The sequence below is a fragment of the Elephas maximus genome, chromosome 8, assembly GCF_024166365.1.
Source record: "Elephas maximus indicus isolate mEleMax1 chromosome 8, mEleMax1 primary haplotype, whole genome shotgun sequence".
Taxonomy (NCBI): Eukaryota; Metazoa; Chordata; class Mammalia; order Proboscidea; family Elephantidae; genus Elephas; species Elephas maximus.
Genome location: NC_064826.1, coordinates 7035653 through 7044812, shown reverse-complemented (window position 1 = coordinate 7044812; position 9160 = coordinate 7035653).

The following is a 9160-nucleotide window of genomic DNA, read 5'->3' as shown; positions in this document are numbered from 1 at the left end:
TCTTCCCTTCTCTCCTTGAGTTCCAGAGGTGGAAAGAAAGGAGAGGTGGAAACGGGAAGGACGGCCATTTTCTCCTTTCAGTTGTGTGTGTGTATGAATATGTTTCAGACTCAGTGTTTTAAATATTTCAAAATCAGACATGTAATTCTAATAATATTATTTTCTACTGTAACTGATGGTCCCATTGTTATCTGAGAAATTAAAATGTTGAGTGTCCCCTAAATATTGTGTCTCAGCTGTATAAATATCTACAAAAATGCAATAGACAACAGTTCATGTGAGTATATCATAAAACAGAAAAGAGGCTGTTTGTACTTGCTACAGCAGGAGATTTCACAAGGTACTTATTCCATTGACTTACCAAGGAAATTGTCCTAGAATATTATGCTTATCAGGAGAATATTGCACTCGGTTTGACGTCTGTCACTTTAATTGTGCCTTCTACCCTTGTTATCCGTTATCTATTTTGCCTTGGGATGAGTGAACTATGTCCATTTGCTTTTGTTTTTATCTGTGATTTGTAAAGTCAACGCCCTCTTTTAAAGATCATCTTACATGATTATCTTAAAACATTAAAATTCTTTTTTAAAACCTAATTGTGCCAACAGGAATGATTGACTTCCTGGGATAGCTGTCAAGGGGTTCAGCACTGATGACACCCCAGCTTTCCTGTTCCCCTTTCATCATCCATATCGTATTAATCCGAAGTTTAAAATCATGTAGAAAAAGACTATTTTGTCGTTGTTAGGTGCCGTTGAGTTGACTGCAGCTCATAGTGACCCTGTAGGACAGAGGAGAACTGCCCCTTAGAGTTTCCAAGGAGTGGCTGGTGGATTTAAACCGTTGACCTTTTGGTTAGCAGCCGGGCTCTTAACCACTGTGCCACCAGGGCACCTTTTTTTTTTCCCCGTTACCATAATCACCCTCAATTATTTAATTTCCTTCTTTTTATTGTTTAGTGATTTGAAGCCTTGCATTTCGTTTTGCATTTTATTTATTCTACGATCTTAGATAGTTTCAGTGATTATAACCACTTTTTGCTCCATCACATCTTCCCTAATGAAGAATACAGCTGCTTATTCATCCCTTGATTGTTTAGAGTGCATTTGCAGTGTGTCTTGTTGGAAAAAAGACTTGCGTGGTAAATTCTTTTAGAATCTGAGAAGGATCTTCTCTTGGCTTCCGAAAAGAATTAGCCCTTGGCCAGAGGGATGATGTTTGAGTCTATGTCCCTAGGTACGCACGAGGCTGGAAGTTAACAGAAGTATGGAGGTATGTGGCTGCTGGCCTTGGCCCAGCTTCTGACTACTGCGGTGGCTGACGCTTCATTCCTCGTAGCCCTTCTTTCATAATCCCAGAATGGCTGCTACAGCCCGGGCCATCCTGTCTGTGATCTGCTGAATAGTGGCCCCAAAGAGGTCCACATTCTAGTCCCTGGAAACTGTGGACATGTTAGGTTACATGGCAAAGGGGAATTATGTTTACAGGTGGGATTAAAGTGCTAACCGGCTGACCTTGGGGTGAGAAGATGATCTGGGTTATCCAGGTGGGCCTGGTGTCATCGCAAGTGTCCTTAGAAGTCTAAGAGGAAGGACTGGAGAGAGACAGAGAGAGTCAAGAGATGACAGACAGGAGGAGAAGAACTAAGCCTCTGAAGATAGAGGAAGGGACCACAAGCCAAGGAATATAGGCAGCCTCTAAAAGCTGGAAAAGGCAAGGGAATAGACTATTCCCTAGAACCTCCAGAAAGAACGCAGCCCTGCCAACACCTTGATCTTAGCCCAGTGAGACCCATTTAGGACTTAGGACCTCCAGAGCTGTAAGATGATGCATTCGTGCTGTTTTAAGCCACTAAATGTGTGGTAGGTTGTTATGGCAGCAATAAGAAACTAATACAATGTCAATGTGTTTATTTCAAAACAAGAAAAAGGATGGTGTCACCAGTCGTATCTGTGTCTTTTCGTCAGGAATCCAAAACCTGTCTCAGAAGTACTCCCAGCAGAATCCAGTTTTCTTCTCATTAGCCACAATTAGGTCTTATATCCACTCCTTATTGTAAAAAGGGCAATAAGAGCAATTATTTGGCTTTTTAGCCTCAACAGTGGGGATAGATAAGAAGGAGAGAGTTGGCAATGGCTTTCAATAAACTGATCGATAGAGTCTCATTATTCCCCTCATTCCCATGAGCCAGAATTAGATCTTATATCCACTCCTAATTGTAAGGAAGGCAATGAGAGCAATTATTTGGCTTTTTAACTTCAACAGTGGGGGTAGCTAAGGAGAGGGTTGGGAATGGCTTTTAAAAAGGACAGAGTTGGCAATGCTTTTAACAAACTGGTCAATAGAGTCTCATCCTTTTCCTCTGAAAACTCTGAAGGTATCACTCCACTCTCTTCTCATTATTCAGGGTTCCAGAGGAAAAAAAACTATGAATTGATCTTGATTTTAAACATATGTGGGGGGGGAGGTGTGCACAGTATGTGTGTGATGGTTAATGTGTGTCAATTTGGCTGGGACATGATTCACAGCGGTTTGGCAGTTATGATGTAGTTTGGCAGTTGTGTAATGACGTAGTCATCCTCCATTTTGTGATCTAATGTTGTCATCCCCCATTTTGTGATTTGGTGTAAGCAGCCAATCAGGTGAGAAGGGAGTTTCTTTGGGGGTGTGGCCTGCACCCAATATTTGTACGGATACTGTGACAAAGCTGGCTTACTCTGGATCTTGCATCCGGCTCAACATCATCTGACCTCCATTTCTTGGGACTTAAGCCAGCAGCCTGCCATATTGCCTGCCGATCTTGGGATTCATCAACCTCCGTAGTCCATGAGCCAGCAGCCTGCAGTTTGATTTGCCAGTCTTGGGTTTGTCGATCCCTAAACCCTTAAACCCTGGTGGCGTAGTGGTTAAGTGCTACGGCTGCTAACCAAAGGGTCGGCAGTTCAAATCCGCCAGGCACTCCTTGGAAATGCTATGGGGCAGTTCTACTCCATCCTATAGGGTCGCTATGAGTCGGAATCGACACGACGGCACTGGGTTTGGTTTCTGGTTTGGCAGCTACATAAGACAGAAGAAGCCTCCAGCCTGTTGCCTGACCCACAGGCTTGGGACTTGCAGGCCTCTACAGCCTTATGAGCCACTTCATTGTGATAAATCTGTGTGTGTGTGTATACACACACATACATGCTTCACTGGTTTTGCTTCTCTAGAGAACCCAGTCTAAGACAGACTGTGCGTCTCTATGTGTCTGTGTGTGTGGTGTGTGTATTTGTGTATGTCTGTGGGCATGACTGTGTCTGTGTGTGTCTGTTATCTCTGTGTGTGCATATCTGTGTGTCTGTGTGTGTGGTGTGTCTGTGTGTCCATGTGTGTGTCTCTGGGTGTATCTGGGTGTTTCTGTGTGTGTCTGCATGTCTGTGTGTCTGTGTGTGTGTACAAACTTGTAAGGTATTGACTAGAAAACATTCACCAGCCTATGTCTTGGCATTTATGGCATTTATTCCTCCTTATCAGATGGCAAAATCTGTGTACTTCCAATCTTGTGGCTTTTTTCTGTTAATTAAAATATTTAATAAACATTTGTTGAGTACTTAATATGTGCCAGAGACTAATTTTTTTTTTTTTTTTTTGCCTTTTCCCCTCTCTCATTTATTTGACCTGGCTCCTCATTCTGTGATTACTGTTATTTTTAAGGTTAGAATTCTATGTTGCATTTTCCAGACCTTTTACCTATTCTGGAGCCTTGGTGGCCCAGTGGTCAAGCGCTATGGCTGCTAATCAAAAGGTCAGCAGTTTGAATCCACCAGCTGCTCTTAGAAACCTATGGAGCAGTTCTACTCTGTCCTATAGGGTCACTATGAGTCGGAATTGACTTGACACTGACTTTTTGTTTGTTTGTTTTGGCTATTTAAAAATCTATTTATGTGTCACCTTTCAAATGTCTTCCCAGGTTCATCTTATATTTTACTGGCATGTTTTCCCTGAAGTTTTCAGTCTTTTATTTTTCCTGCATAACTAAGGTTTTATTTTGGTGGTTGTGTTTTTACTCCTTTTATCCCAGCCTTTTGGAATAGTCTCCCTATCTGCTTTTAAGTCATTAAGAATATAAAGTGAAGACTTTTTCTTTAAACTCCTACATCTTTATTCCTTTTCCATTTGCTTCAGGTTTTTTAAAGCTCCTGAGTTTTGTTGCTGCTGCTGTCTACTCATTCTCGATGTTGACATGTTCCACTTTGTTACTGGCGATTAAAGGTCTGATGAGGAGCCCTGGTGGTGCAGTGGTTGAAGGGATTGCCTGCTAACCCATAGGTGGGTGGTTTGAAACCACCAGCAGCTCCGAGGGAGAAAATGTGGCAGTCTACTTCTGTAGAGATTTACAGCCTCGGAAACACTATGGGGTCACTATAAGTAGGAATCAACTTTAGGCAATGGGTTTGCTCTGGTTTTGGGAAATGTCTGATAAGATAAATTCTGAATCCTGTTTGAATGTAGACAGAGAGAAAATCCAAGAGAACACCCAACAGCCTGGGGACCTGGAGCTGTCCCACCCACATCCGCAGCTAGAAGGCAGACCTGGTAGAAACGCAAGTGACCACTCCTGTTTTGAGACCTGGACGTGACCTGAGAGCACTCCTGGGCCCCCGAGCTGGAGGGAAATCACCTGCTCCAAGTGGTAGATAATCCCATCTCCTGATCTGGGCCTGAAGGGTGAAGACAAAGCGTAGACAAGGGAAGGGGCAATCATGGTGTGGGGCACATGGAGACCTACACAGAATCTTACTAACACCTAGGATGTTTTCAACTCTTAGTGCTCATGCTGGGGACATCATGGTTCAATGGTAGAACTCTCGCCTTCCATGCAGAAAACCTGGGTTTGATTTCCAGCCAACATATCTCATGCTCAGCCACCATCTGTCGGTGGAGGCTTGCGTGTCGTGATGATGCTGAACGGGTTTCGGCAGAGCTTCCAGACTAAGACTCTCGAGGAAGAAAGACCTGGTGATCAATGGACCAATGGACTCAATGACAGCTAACAGCATTGCTTATACTGGAACTGCAGAGGAGTTACTTTTGTCATTTTACTTTTGAGATGGTGACATAGCTATTTTAGCGAAAGGAGCTGGCTCCTTTCCACTCAATTCCTAGTAATCATCTTTGCACCTCACAAATATGTATTAAAAATGATGCTCTGGGGGAAAACACCACCAAGGATGTCCTAAAAAAGCCTCCATCTTTGTAAACCACTACAGTCCCTGGGTGGTGCCAACCGTTCAGCCTTCGGCTGCTAAGTGAAAGGCTGGCCGTTGAAATCCATCCAGAGGCACTTAGGAAGGAAGGCCCGGTGATCTGCTTCTGTAGGATCCCTGCCTTGGAGGACCCTGTGGAGTGCAACTTTACTCTGACACACAAGGGGTCACCGCAAATCAGAGTGGACTCAACACCAACTGATTTTGGCAGCTAGGTGTGATCATGTGACACCCCTTCTGGCCAATAATATATAAGCAAAAGTCTCTGGGGCTGACTCAGCTGGAGGCCCATTAACCTTCAGGTCAATTCCAACTCATAGCAACCCTATAGGACAGGGTAGAGCTGCCTCATAGGGTTTTCAAGGAGTGCCTGGTGGATTCAAACTGAAGACCTTTTGGTGTGCAGCCATAGCTCTTAACCACTGAGCTACCAGGGTTCCCCTCAGTGGAGAGAGTCCACTATCCTATGTTCTCCTTTCCTTTGGCCTCAAACTCATAGATGTAACTGGAGCACTGGCTGACAGGTTGAGAGCCAAGAATAAAGCTCCCCCTAAAGATGAAGAGAAACCTGCCTCTCAGTGACCTGGGCCTCCCCCTTTGAAGCATCCCTGGGTTGCCTGGTTGATTTAAATCACCCTTTTACAAGTTTTCTGTTACACACAGCTGAGCTCCATCCTTAATAGACAGAAGACATTCTGTTATGGGAGGGGAGCCATCCTCTTTCTCTTTGTGCACTAACTCCTATGAATCTCCGTGAAGGTCACGTAAAAGTGGGGGACAATGATGACTGGGCTTTGAAGACCACTCCTCTTCATCGAGTATCCCGGTGTCAATCACCCCAGAGCTACGCTAGTTTGCAACTTAGATTAGTCCTTCAAATAATGCAGTACGTTAGGAGAACTCAAAGCAACTCTATAGCGCAGAGTAGAACTGCCCCATAAGCTTTTCAAGGCTGTCAGTCTTTCCGGGAGCAGATCACCAGGTCTTTCTCCCATAGAACGGCTGGTGGGTTCAAATCGCCAACCTTCCAGTTAGCAGCCGGTTGCTTAACCACTGAGCCACCATGAGTCAGAATCTATAGAAGGCAATGGGTTTGGTTTTTGGTTTTGGTTGGTAGGAGAACCTAGAAGACTCTAGAAGTTTCTGAACAGAAAAAAAAAAAAAGGTTTCGTTGTACACAAGGGCCTTTGACAGTTTTACTGGGCAAAATGTTTGGAGACACGACTCTAACTCCTGGGAAGAGCACCTGGAGGCCACAGGGCCCGAGACAGTTCAGAGAGGGACCTGGCAGCCAAGACAGTGAGCATTTGGGCTGCAGCACGATGTCTCAGAACAAGGAATCTGAGGCCCAGGGAATTCCTTTATTACTTTTTACTGGAACTCTTATCACCAAAATTACTTGTAAACCTCTTTGTTTATAATACTATCAGCCCACATTAGATGTTCTAAAGGGAAATAAGGAAGAAGAAAATTGCACCTCCTTGGGGAATGAAAGATATTAAATAGAGAAAAGCCCAGGAAGGAGGCAAAAACTCAGAAAAAAAAATAGGCAGAAACATTCCAAGACCCAGCCATCCTACCTGGAGATATCTGCTCAGTAGTGCCTTGTGGCTCCAAACTTGGCATCAGAGAGAGCTGTGTCCCACGGTAAGTTCCACGGGCCTCAGACATTATTCGGCCCTGCCCATCAGCACAGGACAAGCTTAAATGTTATTGTTTTGTTTCACTCATTCAAGAGCAGTTCTGAGCACCTGACATGTGCCAGGCACTGAGCGAATCATGCCACAGGTTTATGTCGAGCTTTAAGAAGGAATTTATGACTTTGCGTTTTAATAGCTGCAGATGGAGTCAACAACGCATTGGGTGCCTACCCAACTACCATTAAAACTTGGCTTGATAACACATAGGAGATACCAGGCAGATTGTAATCTCAGACTCACACGTCTTCACATCCTGAGTACAACGGAGCTTTCTTTAAAGACTGGATGCCTCTCAAATTTTATTAAGAAAAGAAAAATAACTAATTACTGGGCATAGGCCTGGAATGACAAATTCTAAATTTCGTATTACAGGCACTTAATGAACAGGTTTCAGCAGAGCTTCCAGACTTAAGACAGCCTAGGAAGAAAGGCCTGGCAATCTACTTCCAACAAGAAGTCAATGAAAACTCCAGGCAGCATTTCCTTCTGTTGTCACCATGTGTTAGGAGTCAAGTAGATGGCTGCTAACAACAATGGGCAGTGTAAACAACAAGCTACATCACAAAATAGAAAGGAATATAAGTATTATTACCATCAGGCCAATACATGATTTGTGGCAAATTACTACTGGAATTTCTGGGTTTTATAAAGTAACTTCTATGCTTTGGTTTTGTCAATACTTTTATTTTAACGGAATTTAATTACATGCTTTTTTTTTTGTTTAAGTTTCCAACATACCCAGAGCTTTCTGGCAATCAACTGTGTTAACATATTTGGATCACGAGTTATGTAACGCTACATACAAGGTAAGTCGGATTTCTTCACAGAAGTCTTTGAAGGCCTTGGAGATGACTGATGGGGAAATCTACCGCTGAGTTTCAGAGCAAGGGAAAGAAACAAGGCTAGAGCCGGCCAATCCCCAGTGCAAAGGAACTTATTAATGGTGTCCAAATGCAGAATCGTTCAAAATCGTTAGGCTTATTAATTGACTTCGGATATTAACAACAACCCCCTGGCTTAGCAGGGACTAGTTCTGTAGATTTATCTTCCCTGACGTCACTCATTAAGTCAATTCATTACAGCCCGTTTGTCTCTGCCAGGTGCCTCAGGAGCCTCATTGTTTGGGTTTACTGTGCTGGTTGGCTCAGACACCTTTCACAATTCCGTTGTTTTTGAATGCGCCCTGGCTACCAGTTCTGATCTGCCCGTTCGCAGCAAATGCTGGAATACATATGTCTCAAATAAACTAAGGAAGGATAAGGTGGGACCGGGAGATTCAGGGATGACAGGGTCCGGAGCAAAGGGCCCCGGCGCCTGTGTTCCTGGAGCAAGCCGGCAGGTGGTAGTCACACTTCGTGGGAAGGCGCGCGAGGCGCTGTAGGGCCAGACAATAGACCCCAATCCTGCCTCGCTCAGAGGGGAGGTGAGGATGGGCGTACACAGGTTCCCAGGACGCCCTCCAATTCTCACCTCCTCCAAGGCACCCCTGAACGCACCTTCCCGCCTCTCCTCTCGGGCCGGGGGAGGGCACAGGAGGCGCCGTGACTTGCCCACGAACCTGCTCGACACCTTGACTCCCCCCCAGCCACACTCCGCGTCCCTGGGGGAGGGTGCAGGGAGAGGTTCCAGCCCGAAGTCCCAACGTGGACCGAGATGCAGGAACACAAACCGCAGCTGAGCTCCAGGCCGGGACAGAACCCCTCGCTCGGAGCCCCCCGGACGCCTGTCCCTCGCTGCCAGCACCCAAGGCTTCTCGGTTCGTCGTTTTCTTTCTCTCATCCTCCGCTCTCACCCCTCTTAGAGCGAACCTGGGCAGGCGCCCCGCGGTTTAGTTCCCGGAGTTACAGAGGAAGGGGGGTGAGAGGGGGGGTCCCAGCAGAGCCACTGCACCGCCCTCCCCGGGCACCCCTCCCGGACACCGCCTCGCCCAGACTGCAGGGGGGCCGGCCCCTCCCCGACTCGAAGGGGCCCGGGCGAGACCCGGGTCAGCGCCCCCGCTGCCGTGGCCCGGAGGGCGGAAGGGGGGCTGAGAGATGAAGATGCCGGCTGGGCTGGGAGGGGGCGCGCCGGGAGGGCATAAGGGGTCGGGATGGTGGGCTGGGCTGAGAGGGGGCGGGCCGATCCGCTAGGGGTTGGGAGGGTGGGCTGAGCGCGGAGAGGCCAGGGAGGGGACACGGGGGGCGGGCCGTGCTGGGGAGGGTGGGAGGGAGCGAG